Genomic DNA, 14,654 nt, shown 5'->3' with positions numbered 1-14,654 from the left:
TAACACTTGTCTGAATCCTTGAGAAGAGAAGAAAGGAGCAGAAAACTAAGCTTAAGTACCATGTATTTAGTATTTACTATGTGTCAGGCACTTCTACTAGTTTATACATTAATTCACTTATTCCTCATAACCACTTCATTTTATTCAAATTTTACAGGTGAAGAAACTGAGGCAGAGGCACAGAGCAGGAAGTCATTTGGACACAGTCTGAGCTAATACATGGCAAAGCTAGGATTTGGGCCCATGCAAAGTGGCTCCTGCACCAACATCTTAACCTCTGTGCTCTACCAACACGCTATAAACTCCCCTTCACTTGAATTACACGAAAACAAAACTTTTAACCTTTTCACCAAATTACTAAATTGTAAGCTTCACTGAGAGAAAACTAGTAGTGCTTTTCTAAGCATGTAAGCCAGACGTCTTTACAGGCACACAGGATATGCCCCTGATGATTAGATCATTGCACGACTCAGGAAGTAGCACACTGTAAATCTGGTTAAGAGCCCCCAGCCCACCTTTCTCCACACTCAGACCCACACTAACCAGGAACTGCAAGAAATGGGCAATTCAGAGACGTCCCTGTGCAATCTTCTATAAAATGAATGTCACTCTGAAAATATCCCAGTGTGTACAGTACACTTCCATCACCCCTTCTTCTTCCCAAACACCATAAAAAAAACACACACACATATAAAAGGAATGAATGAGTCTAAGCTACTTAAAAATCATAACAAATGTCCAATGATAACTACAAATTTAAATGAGAAAAAAGCAAAATTCTCATAATTTTGTAACTTGTCCAAATTTTACATTTAAAAAGCAGTAGGCCTCTTTGACTCAATTCTTAGACTACCTTCTTATCATAAATGTGCCTTGAAAGATGCAAAGAATTTTTGCTTCAGATTCCGAATATCTTGATAGGCGTATTTAAAACAAAAAACGTTTGACTGTTGCAGTATAAGTTATTGGGCTTTTTATACTAATATCTAATAGCATGACAATGTATTTAATTACACAAATAAAAGTATCAGGCATGGATTTAATATCTGTATATTAACATGTAACACACAGAAAATAAATATAAGAAACAGGACTGGACCTAAAGGTACTGAGAACCTGACACAATGAAAACAGGAACTATTGCAGCTCCCTCCATTGACATCGTAAAGTTGCCACATTTTCTGGGCTCTCTTTTGAATTAATGTGGCATCTGTTCCAAGTACAGCATGCTAACATTTTACTAAAAGATATTTTCATTCTACATTTGTATCTGATTTGCTTTTTATTTGAACTCCTGTTTTATTTCAATGGTCATTATTTCTTTATACCAAGTTGTCAATTTAGCATTCCTAATCTATCTCCCCTGAGCACAAAAGGGTGGGGGGGAACCATCAGCTTAAAACTCTCTCACAGCAATAATTACAATATGTTTTGCATATAGATTAAATAAAGAAAATAAACAGCACAAAGATTTTTGTAGGCTTTTTAGTATCAAGTCCTGATAAGTTAACGGCATCTGTTCCTTTCAGAAAAAGAATTCTGCTCTGAGGTGTTGGGGGTTGGGGGAAGTAAACAAATACTAAATAGAATAATTCAAGTTACAAAGTTTGGTCTTGAAGAAATGATGATTTCAATAACTTGCACATATCCAACTCCATCCACTGATAATTGCTTTTTAAGACATCTTCAAAAATGCTGCAGCAACAAGCCAAACACAACCACTTGTACTTAACATGCATGCTGCATACTCTACAATGTTACGTCACATCAGGCACAGAGAAGACGCTTACCAAGCTATCCTGCGTTCTATAAACTGCCTAACAACAGAAAAAGGCACTGCCATCTCAATGGGAGTAGAAGCTATCAGGGCAGGCAGCCCTTTCCCTTTTGGTCAACTCTGAGGAAAACAAGTAAGGTTTATATTTCTGTCTTTTAAAGCTCACCTCTCTCCAGGCCTATACTTTCAATCTTTCAGCCTTTCACAGAAAGAAAGGCTGTTTCTTTAAAATTAAAAAGCTGCAAAAGATCACTCCAACTTAAAAGTCCCACACCTTTTACCAACTGTCCTCCAGCTGTCCCCACGGCTGCCTCTTCTGCAAGAAGAATGGCCTATCTTCAGCACTCGTCTCCAAGTGGGTGTGGGTACCCTGAGGAAGGGAGCCACTGGGAAGAAATTATTACAACTTATATTTTAAAATCTCATCCTTTTAAAAAATTCAACTTTCCTGTATGCTTGATAACATACATAAAACACTAGTTTAGACTATCACACATTTAACTGGTAACCATAATTTTTTAAAGTTTAGCGACTACTGGTCAAGATGACTGAGTCTAGAATAAAAAAGGAAAACTAGGCTCTACCACTAACTTAGTCAAATTCTTGTCTCTTAGTTTCACCATCCATAACATTAATTGAGCCCTCTGTACACTATTAGACTATAATGAACGAGAATAAAACACTCTGTAGGGCATGGTCTGTGCCACTCAAAAGGAAAAGCACATTTGTGAATGCTACCAATGAGAAAAACTAAACTTGGCTTGTAAAAAACGCTGACTACTCTATAGTTTCAATAAACTGCTACATTCTACAAGGTCCAGTTCTTAGAATTTTAAGGCAAGGCTTCAGCACTTCATGGATCTAAAAAAGCATAAAGCACCTTAGATGCAAGGAGTGTATTCTAGGATTAGAAAGGCTTTTTAAAAAACTTCTATAATGAAAACCTTTTTATTACCTGTGTAATAACATTTTTTAATTTAAAAATTACGAAGGTTAATTATGACTAATAATCTTAGCAACAAGTTAAAACTCTCAAAGCTGGAATCAAAAGAGTTTTATTTAATGTAGATTATAAGGCCTTTAGTATGTATTTCTAAATATAATGCCAGAAAAAATGAACAGCACTCAAATAACTTACTTTTTTTTCTTTAACTGCTTTAAAAAGTCCTGAGTTATCAGCATAGCATTCGGTAGTGGTTGAGTGAGTAGGGATAGGTGATGGGGATGAGGTCAGCCCACACTACTCACATGAAGTTGTGAGGACCAGGACTAATTCCTATGCAGGGTATCTTTATGCTGATTAAGTTGTACTAGTCTGAGTTTCTATTAATTAAAATATTACATGGATTATCTTGGTTTTAAAATCCTATTTTACATTTTTTCTTTTTTCTTGTTTACAGGTTTGCCCAAATTCTTACCTACTTTACTTTGTAAACGTGAAGTAAATGTATCCTAACAACCAAGAAGAGAGACTACCAGTTTTTTAAAAATGTTATCTGAAAACACAATTTCTCTCTTTATAAGTAGCTACCAGAACAAACTAGAATAATTTAATTCAGAAATGATGCCTCTTAAATTACTTATACAGGACAGAAAACAATGTTGTCATTTTAAATTGATTTTTTTTTTAAGTTTTAAAAATAACAATGACCATTTCCTAAAGCCTGAGGTATAATCAATCTAGGGTATTAGGTTTGGAATCTTAATGTATAAATCTTACCCACCTCTCTTCCTCCAACCTTACTCCCACTTCCCACATGAGCCCTATTTTCAAAAATAAACAAGTTTTTTAAATAGTCACCTGGAAAAAAGTAAACTTTGAAAGAGTATTATGGTATAATTAAACTTCTTTAAAAATTGTGTGTGTGTGTGTGTATATGTATGTGTATATATATATAATACATATGTAAATGCACAGAAAAAGTTTAAAAGTAGGATGGGAACGGAATGACTAATTTTCTACTTTATACATATCTATATTGCTAGAATGACTTTCTAACTTAGATGCACAGTTTTTGTATTTCTTGAAAGGACACTTATCTAACACTCTAAAACGTTGATAGTTATGTAAGGACTGACTGAAATAGTGAATGTAAACCATTTGCACCTATTAAAAATGTATTAAACTAACTTACACTGTGCTTTATAAAGTGCCCAACTTCCAAACTTTGAAGAAACAGGTATTAGACCCCACCCCATGCTACACACTATGCTTGGCAATGGATATACAAGGATGAACAAAGCAGGCACTGTCCCAAATGTCTTCATTTCCATCCCATTCCAATGTTTACTACTTTCAAACTATTCAACCTAACCCAACCAAAATCAACAGGAAATAGCCTCAAAATGATACATCGTAGCTGTGGCCATTTCAGTAAATTGAAAACTTCTTTAGTAATTCATTTCTAGGTTTCCATGGGAATTACATAGTTTAGCACAGCATTTTGGACATTTAAGAGCAAGGGCTCAGGAATCAAACCTGGGCTTGAATCCAGGTTGTATCATTTGTTACCTATGTGATCTCAGGGAAACCCCTACTTCTTCATTTGTAAAATGGAGGTAGGATAATAATAGTAAATCCTCAGAATATTGCTGTGAGGATTAAAACTAAATGAGATCCTATGTGGAAAAAGGCTTAGCACTATACATAATAAACACTCCATATTATTGATGACAACAGATAAACCTAACGTACAAAAACCATTCACAACCTGTCAAACATTTAAAATCTATGTCATTTCTCCAAAATGTGTGTATGTCACTTCTCCAAAAACAAATAAATATATTTTTGTAAGTTTGTATATTAACACATAAAATTTGTATAGTTAATAAAATAAAATTTTTAAAACACTAAAGTTCATAGTTAAAATTTTTCATTCCCATGACAACATACCAGCACATTTATGATACTTATAATATACACACATATGTATCAATGTGTATGTTGTTAAGAACTACACCATAAACACACACGTAAACACATGTCAAGAACTTGTCTATTGGGCCAGGCGCGGTGGTTCAGGCCTATAATCTCAGCACTTTGGGAAGCTGAGGCAGGTGGATCACTTGAGATCAGGAGTTAGAGACCAGTCTAGCCAACATGGTGAAACCCTGTCTCTACTGAAAATACAAAAATGAGCCGTGTGTAGTGGCACATGCCTGTAGTCCCAGATACTAGGGAAGGCTGAGGAAGGAGAATCACTTGAACCTAGAAGGCAGTGGTTGCAGTGAGCCGAGATGGCCCCCCCGCACTCCAGCCTGGGCAACAGGGCAAGACTCCGTGTCAAAAAAAAAAAGAACTGGTCTATTGGGAGCAGGGTGGATCACTAATTTTTTGGTTCTGACTCATTATTTAAAATTGTATAATATTAATATTAACATGATATAGACAAATATCTTAAAACCCAGCCCCTTACTGCTGATTAAAAATTCAATTTACATATACAACTTTAGTAATATAAAGTACATTCACGAGTATTATCTTATCTAATCCTTTTAATATCATAGTGAAGCAGGCCCTTATTATTATCCCCATTTTACCACTAAAGCCCAGCAAGGATGAATTTCCCAAGAGTGTACAACTAAGTGACAGGAGTATACTTAAGGCCAAGTCTTCTGACATCATCGCAACATCACATTCCTTTATACTGACCTGGGACATTTCATTAAAAAAGAAAACTGCTCAATAATTTAGGTGTGTCAAAGGTCTCTACACTGAATCCACATGGTTGCCCAGTTTTACTCTCCTTATTTCCTCTCCTGATTTCCAACTTTAGCATTTCAGTAATCACATGGGTACCATAATGATAAAAATATGGAATGAGAATTCCTCCAAACCTAATATTTTCTGTATTGGCCCATTAACACCAGGGACTATTTTTCTCCTTATATTTAACCCTTTGTATTAACTCCTTTGTAACTGCTGAATTTATTTCATTTTAATATTAGGTCTTGAAAAGACAAATTGATGTAATATAAATAAAACAGCTTACAAAGTAGAAGCATATCAGACCAGATCCCATACATTTTGGACACATCTAAAGAATCTATTTAATGTCTAATCTACATATTAACTTTTTTTTTTTTTTTTTTGAGATGTAGTGTTGCTCTGTCTCCCAGGCTGGAGTGCAATGGCACAATCTCAGCTCACCGCAACCTCCACCTTACGGGTTCAAGCGATTCTCCTGCCTCAGCCTCCCGAGTGGCTGGGATTACAGGCGCCTGCCTCCATGCCCAGCTAATTTTCTATTTTTAGTAGAGATGGGGTTTTGCCATGTTGGCCAGGCTGGTCTCAAACTCTTGACCTCAGGTAATCCACCTGCCTCAGTCTACCAAAGAGCTGGGATTACAGGCGCTGAGCCACCATGCCTGGCCATATTAACAAATTTTAAATCACAACTATGTCAGGTGGAGGCTAGTATTATTACAGTGGATTGGTCTGCTATATAAACAAATACTTTAAAAAATATTACTTGGGCTGGGCGTGGTGGCTCACTCCTGTAATCCCAGCACTTTGGGAGGCCGAGGTGGGCAGATAACTTGAGGCCAAGAGTTAGAGACCAGCCTGGCCAACATGGTGACACCCCGTCTTTACTAAAAATACAACAATTAGCCAGGCATGGTGGTGCATGCCTGTAATTCCAGTTGCTTGAGAGGTTGAGGCATGAGAATTGCTTGAACCTGGGAGGCAGAGGTTGCAGTGAGCCAATACCGTGCCACTGCACTCCATATCCAGCCTGGGCAACAGAGCAAGACTCCATCTCAAATAAATAAATAAATAAATAAATAAATAAATAAATAAAACTAAAGGCAGAGTTTTCTTAAATAAACATGGTAGCCCTCAGCAACAATATTCTAAGAACTCCTCGCAAGAGAAAAAGTTGGAAGAAGATACTGGCTAAGCAAGTAAGAAAAGCACTGCCCTGCTTCTGCATACATTCAAACTAAGACATATACATTGCAGCTTACGCTTTGCTTACATTTTCCAATATCCTCAGGCATTCCTTTCCCTTCTCAAACAGCCAGAAGGGACCAGCCATGCAAATAAAACTATCCTACAAGTTCAAGAGCCTAAAAGAAGTCAGTGTCCTAAAAGAGAAAATTAACGTAAAGATTTAAGATTTTTTGAAACTACACTTTCTTTCTGGGGCTGCTTACTGGCCTCCAATACATCAATCCTGTAATATTGTGAATTACAGTGATAGATTGGTACATGCTTCTAAACACAACAGAATTTTTCCAAGGTTACATACACTGTAACACAAGGGGCATTTTGCAGCATCTTATTTTCCTTAATCAACTAGTTTGGATATTCTACCAGTGCAAACATTGTAAACAAATAAATTTTCATTATCTTTTGAACTTTCTGAAGTCAACCAAAGGCTTGTGGTATAGATGCAATGAGTACTAGACCGGCAGAGCTGAATACCAGTCAAAATATTCAGCTGCTGGTGTGATAGTCCTTTTGGAGGCCTACATCACTTAGGGAGAAACTGAGGTGCAAGGACATCTTACACACCGCAAAAACATTCTCAGGAATTTGCCACATCATTACCATAAGCCAAGAATCTCAAGGTCTTAGAACAGCCTGGGCTTCTGATCAAATTATATTGTAAAAAGAGAGGAAAAAAATGTGAAGCGTGCTATTTTTTAAAATAACAGTAACTACTACTACTACTGCTGCTGCTGCTGCTGCTGCTGCTGCTAATTCTAAACATTTACTGAGCCCTTATTATGTGCCAAGCTCTGTGCTAGGCACTGTCATAGATTTTAACAATTAATCCCTGCAACAACCCTCTGATACTAGTTAACAAAATTAAAGTAGAATCCTCAAAAAAAATTTAAATTTTTCAAATAAAAATATAAGCAAATTATTAAAGACATCTCACCTCTTTCTCTGCCTCAGACTACCTCTTCAAGTACTAAATTTACACTAAAACCACATTTATTTTCAGGAATTCCAGTTAAAGAGTACTGATATTCAAGATGTTGACAGTTATTACAGAAGAACCACAGAACTCTGAAATTAAATACTGGCACAAAAAACCTTCCATCCAACCTTACGGAATAACTATCCCCATTAAAAAAAAAAAAAAAGGAACAGCATATATATCAGTCTTGATAATAAGAGGCTTCTCATGCCCACACTAGCAATCAATGATGCCATAATTATAAAGAGACTTGTATCACCACGTGCATAAAAATAATTTACATCTGCTAAGTTAAGTTTTCAATATATTATTTTGTGTGTAAACCTTATAGTATCTGATAAAAAATACAATCAACTAATCTAAGGTAAACTAAAACACTAGGTTGTTTCTGAAGACTCACTTTAGAATTTGAGCAGTATAATAATCGTAATATTAGTAATCAAACTACTTAGCAGAAAGTTCTTAGAGGCCTGGGAAGCTGTGTATAAAATGGAGTAGACAAGAGGGAAGGGTTTTCCGTACTGTTTAAATCAACTACAGGTCCCAGAATGCAGTGCTCCAATCTGAAGTTAAGCAAAAACTGCAATGCATACTGGGACTTGTAGTAGGTAAACCACGTTATCACAGCAAGTTTCAAGAAAGTCTGAACTATCTAGCACAATTTGACTGTATCTTATTATCAGGGTCTAATCAAATTTAGATCAAATTTGTATATTCTCTGCTGTGGCACACAGTTTCTCTAGCACATACTGGAAAAAGTATCAATATTTAGATCAACATTTTCACATTAGAAAAATCTTACGTAGGAGAAGCAAAGAAAAAATGCTTAAAAAGCAAAAAGACTTGATGTAATAAAAATATAATTTTTGAAACAGTTTTTTAAAGTTTGAATGGATCCATTTTAACACTCTCTAATCCTCCCTCACAAAAAAGTTTAATTGTTTTGGCTGGTCACGATGGTTCACGCTTGTAATCCCAACACTTCAGGAGGCTGAGGCTGGCGGATTACAAGGTCAAGAGAGCGAGACCATCCTGGCCAACATGGTGAAACCCTCTCTACTAAAAATACAAAAATTAGCTGGGTGTGGTGGCGTGCGCCTGTAGTCCCAGCTACTCGGGAAGCTGAGGCAGGAGAATCACTTGAACCTGGGAGGTAGAGGTTGCAGTGAGCTGAGATCATGCCACTACACTCCAGCCTGGTGACAGTGCGAGACTCCATTTCAAAAAAAAAAAAAAAAAGCTTAATTGCTTTAACAGGTTGCCTTTTAACAATTATTCAAGATATATTTTATAAATAATTTTTCTTGAAGAAAATTCTCAGAAGCAAACATTTCCCATATTCTAATATCGCCCAACAGGAAATAATTTTTATAGTAATATGTACACACACCATCACAAAAACAAACAAAAAATACTGAAGTTCTACTTTTGTCAAGTCCTTACTCAGTATTTATGCCCTCCATTCCTCACCTCTAATTCCCTACACACACACACACACACACACACTTCTAGAAAGAAAAACAGTATTCAACTACAAGCCCACTTCTCTCATCCACTGACCTCTTCTGAAAACACAAAAGATTTTTTTAAGCTATCAGTAATACGTCCAAACACAAGCTGATAGGTTTGAGCTGGAATTTACATATATACAGTTGCTACACACCCTCCTATTTTCTGCAAGACTGTGGAAGGAGGCTGGGAAAGAACTAAGTGCAATCTGCATCAGGAGGCCTAACACAGGTGGTGGGTTATTTTCAGGCAACAGCACCTTCACAAACATGTTTTGGAATATAGTCCAAGAAATTCCTAACAAGGAAAGATAAGCTGGCACACAAATTTAACGCAATCCAGCTAAAAATCATCTGCAACACATGCTACTACATTTCACCATAAAAGTGACGGGCTACTATAAAGGATTTGAAGCTTCATCAATACAACATATTGTCCATAAGGCCAGAGATAGCAGTTGCCATGGTTACTATCACCCACTTTTATCAGGAAATTATTGTCATTACCCCAAAGTTTGGGGTACTTATTTAAAATTTAAAAAAACATACACACAATTTAGGGTTCTGACTGTTAATTGAGTGAAAGAATCAACTACTGTTTGATTTGTAAGTATGTCGCTTTGGAGATGCACATGGTTAACAATACTTGGATCTGCAGCAGAAAAAAAAAAAATCAATTCCTTTCTGCTGCTCCTTCTCCTCAAGTACTGACAGTTTGTATTCTCAATGCAGCCAAAACAATAAAACAAAACCCATCTTTTTGGCTTCTGTGTTTAAGTTATTTTTTCCCCCTAGGCCCACAAACAGAGTCAAAATAAAACCTAGATCATCAACTTGTTAGGCCTCATCCCCTTCCTATCTCCTCCATACTGGTTCACTTTCTTGACTACTTAAAAAAGCAGAAAACATTTCTGTAACTGATTCCAAAGTATAGAAAATAGTTGCCTTCAACTGAGAAATTTTCACCAAAGTCTTTTTTATTTATTTATTTATTTTAAGGCAGGGAGAGGGGAGAGACTTGCAGGGTACTAGAAGGGAGAAGTGGAGGAGTATTCAAATTGCGACAGAAGTCTAGTGTGAGAAAGTTGCTTTAGAAGAGTCCAAAGGATAGCTGAACCTCACATATAATTTCTAAAAGGGAAGAGTTCACCGTAATATTAAGACTGAATTGATGGACAAGTAATAGAAAAGTTATTCATAAAAGTCTACTTCAACATTTTCACAAAAGATAACTATTCAAAAATTTAACACACATATAAGAATTACACGAAAGCCTACAAAATAGTATGGCTACATATACACACAAACATCCAAAGTAGAAAACATACGCTATTTAAGAAATAATTATCTACAATAAATTTAATGCAGTGTCAACATATTATCTCTTTTTTAAAAAATCGCAAAGCAGCAAAAATATACACCTGAGAAAATTAATGTGATCAAAACGTATTTCTATGCTTCTGAAGAATTATTAGGCCTACAAAAAAAGCCCATGTACAAAAGTTCCTGAGAAGTCAACATAAATCATTAACATTTCCCAGCACAAAATAATATGAAAATTCAAACATGTTTCAAGAAATCAGTTATAGATATAAATATAGAAGAATTTCACCAAAGGTCAGAGACCTAAAACTTTAATTCCTTCCCTTCTCTCTTTGAATAGTAATTAAATACAAAAGCCTTCAGCAATAAAATGCTAAGAATACAAAATTTAAAAGCACATTAATATAACCTTAACTTCAGTATGTCTTCACAAAGAGCTTTACTATTCACTGTCTGTAGGATGAAAAAGTTAATAACACCCTGAGAGGTTTCATTTTATCTAAACAGTTAAGTGTTTTTCTCACCCTTCACAGAAGCAAGTTTCTATATTTACTTTCTAAAGGGGGCAATTTCAAAAGAACAGTCACTTCTAAAATTTAAGATACTATATACCTTTTGATGAGCTCACAAACACAGGGTCCTTAATTATCTATATTTTACTTTAAAATGTTTATATTCCAAATTTGTGAGCACAGTTTATAAGAGAGCTGAAACTCCAGGCTTTAAACTTTTGGGTTATTTTTACACAAAAATATTTCAGTGCACTCCTCTAGATTTGAGTAGTCATTTCCTCGTGCATCCTTCTAAAATAGAAAAAAAAATGATATAGCCACATATACCTAATACTAACACATACAGATATACATCTTTTTCACTGTGAAACAAGCTTGAAAGCTTTAGGCAGTAAGAATTTTTCAGAAAGTTAGCGGAGTCAGTCAAAACATTCAAAACTTTAACCATGACATCTGTTACTCTGTGTTAATAAGAGTCTATAGAAGAATCAGGGAACTTACACACTCACTAAAATCAACTACTATCACATCACATCAATGGAGAAATGAAGAAAAACTGTAACAGGGGACATACAATTCATAGGATCTTCAAAAGGGAAAATGACTTCTTTTTTTTTTTTTTTTTTACATATATTATGGGAAAGTGACAAGGCAGCATTTTTTCAAAAGCAGCTTCAAAACTATAACAAAGACATTTTTGGTAACCACAGCAGTATTTAAAAACACAAATTTAGGCTGGGCGCAGTGGCTCATGCCTATAATCCCAGCACTTTGGGAGGCTGAGGCAGGTGGATCACCTGAGGTCAGGAGTTCAAGACCAGCGTGACTAACATGGTGAGACCCCGTCTCTACTCAAAATACAAAACTTAGCCGGGCGTAGTGGCAGACACCTGTAATCACAGCTACTCAGGAGGCTGAGAGGCAGGAGAATCACTTGAACCTGGGAGGCAGAGGTTGCCATGAGCAGAGATCATGCCATTGCACTCCAGCCTGAGCAACAGACCGAGACTCTGTCTTAAAAAACAAAAAAACTTACAGTGCCCAGTGCACTTTAAATGTATTACTTTCTCAACTGATATGGAAAAAGTTAGCATTTTAAGACAGAAGCTTCTGTCCATGTATTAATTAGTTACCTATCTCAACAACTTAATATCCGCATGCTTTTTTACCACTTACGAAGAACTTTTATATGTATTATCTCATTTGGTCTTACTGAGAAAACAGTATTTTGCCTACAAAATAGACAAAATTCAAAGCAGATTTATCAAGTTTCTAGCATCCCCAAATTTTTAAAATTTTGACACAAAACTTTACAAGCAACCACAGTGGCATGATATTTCCAGTAATAATCAATTCACCTAACACTAACAGAGTTTCAAAGGACCATGCGCTATAAATGCTATGAAACTGTTAAAGTAGCTATATTCATCCTTATGCAGTTATTGTTATATCAGCAATGACCTACCACTGATAGAACTTGATTTACAGTTCAAGAATCTCAGTCTTTGCAGGCTAACTTAAGTACATCAACCATACGTATTTATAAAGCTGAGTGCCTAAAAACTGATCTATATTAGAATCATAGTCCGTAAATCCGAGGGGAAAAAACTACAAGAAGTCTAAATTTTTTTCCACACACTATCCCCCTTTCCAAAATCTCAACTACTCTATATCCTATTTGTATTATTATAGGGATAACAAGACTTAAAGCCCTAAATCATACCAACTACTTTTGTTTATAACAATTAGAAATACTTTTTTAAAATACGTGCTCAACACCCCACTCATCAACACAAGACTAATTCCCCTTCCAAATAAAATAATTCTAAACAGTGCTCTGTACCTAGGCCCAGAATCCTTAAGCTATCCACAATCACACATCTACTTTGTATAGTCAAAGACTTCAGTTTCAAGTAGCAAACATAATTTATGAATAGAATTTTTTAAACGGACTTACTCAAAATCTTTCTGGAACTTTAAGGTGTTAATCCTGCTGCTTAGCTGAAGCTAAGTAGAGCTGTAGTAAGTAACAAGACCCTCAAAATTCACAAATTTCCTTTATCTTGCTGTAGCACCTCCTGCTGGATAGCATTTAGAGATCTTCATGTAAGCAGAAGAAGAGTATTACAGAGGCAGCTCCTTCCAGACGACTGAATAGGAAAAAGGACGGACCCTTCAAAGCTAAAAGAAATAGGCCCCATCCATCACTTATACCTTCTAAAAATACAATTTAGCCCAGGTAGGTGTCTTTTTCATCTATTACTACTCCAGTTCCACAAAGACTTGCCTGAGTCCAAAATAAAACATGCTTAAATACAGCCTGCAAAATTGTCTAAAAACTAAGTTAAAAAGTCTTCAATAGCACCCAAGCAGAAAACTTTATTATGGGCAGCCAAGCAATGCCAGTCAAACTGCAAATACCATTACGTTACCAAAAGCAAAAGTCTGATGTTAACAAAAAAAAACAAAAAAAAAGCCCCTGGAATATTTGTAACATGTTAGCCAGATGTTTGTGTTTTGAGAACTTTGTGCACTATTACTATGCTCTTCACTTAAGGATAGTTGTACATCTACAAACATTTTAAGTACAGACATTTTTTTATAAGCATTAGCATAACTGCACACAAAATTTCCTCTTTTCTATGAAAAGATAGGTACTGGGATTTGAAAACGTATTTTTCAGACATTTTTAATGACCCCCTAAAATAAACTAGTTTTAAGCCCACAACACAGACTCCATAAACAAGTGAAGAAGAAGAGAATAAGAAGGAACTTACCAAAATTAAAATGAATAATAGTATTTCCAGTAAAAATGTAGTAACAGTTTCCAACAATGCTGTAAACCAAGTAAATTGTGAAACTTAAAAAAGGAAGGAGGGGGCCAGTCTTCAAAGACCAAAAGCAAAGCTGACCTATTTATTTCTATTGCTTAGAGTGAACACCAGATGTAAACAACTATCATAAACACTGAAAAGTATGCTTACATGGTTTAGCCCCAGTTTCAGTACCCTTACCAGGCCGTCAATAAAGCTACAGATGTTGGTGAGAATCCTCTCAAAAAGGAGATAATTCCAACCCCTCACCTTAAAGAATCCCTATCAAGTGAACCTGTGAAAAGACTTCCTTCCCATAGTGCACAACTGCTTTAAAAAAAAAACAAAACAAAACTTTCATCAGCCCCAATTAATCTGATTCTAATATTCAACTATCCATTATTTATATATAAACGTTCTTCCCTCTCTAACTTCCCCAGCTCAAGCATCTACATTCCTGACACCGACTATTAGCAAAAATGCACAACTCGTTCCTCAGCTATGGGGCAAATCTTTGAAATCCGAAACACAGCCACAAAGTTCACTGTCAAGGCCAGGTGATGAGGCCCACACATGCCCGGACCTTCACTCAGATTTCAAATTCTAGAAATCCATACTCCCAGAGACATCATTCTAAAAACAACACAATGTGGACGTGCAGAGTGAGATCCTCTACTTCCAGACCTAAACAAAGAATATTTCAACATATGACCGGAATATGATGACACCAGATTCACCAATGAAAACAAAACCTACCGACCATTAGCAGTCGTACCCTCATCACAACAACT

The 14,654-nt window shown here is 35.9% G+C and overlaps 1 protein-coding gene across 50 annotated transcripts in view; it reads right to left on the bottom strand.

Annotated features, from left to right (window-relative positions):
- The window catches only part of PHF21A (PHD finger protein 21A), a 194,256-nt gene that overhangs the window by 177,696 nt on the left and 1,906 nt on the right, over positions 1-14,654 (bottom strand). For 8 of the 50 annotated variants that reach the window (XM_074013827.1, XM_015434850.4, XM_074013821.1 and 5 more), the window contains exon 2: positions 13,828-13,886. The exons of the other annotated variants lie outside the window; for them this stretch is intronic. The gene's annotated coding sequence lies outside the window, so the exon portion shown is untranslated. The remainder of the gene's footprint in view (positions 1-13,827; positions 13,887-14,654) is intronic. 50 annotated transcript variants of the gene reach the window in all.

The sequence above is a fragment of the Macaca fascicularis genome, chromosome 14, assembly GCF_037993035.2.
Source record: "Macaca fascicularis isolate 582-1 chromosome 14, T2T-MFA8v1.1".
In the NCBI taxonomy this organism is placed as follows: domain Eukaryota; kingdom Metazoa; phylum Chordata; class Mammalia; order Primates; family Cercopithecidae; genus Macaca; species Macaca fascicularis.
Note: the sequence above shows the minus strand (reverse complement) of the source record. Positions and strands in the feature narration are given on the sequence as shown.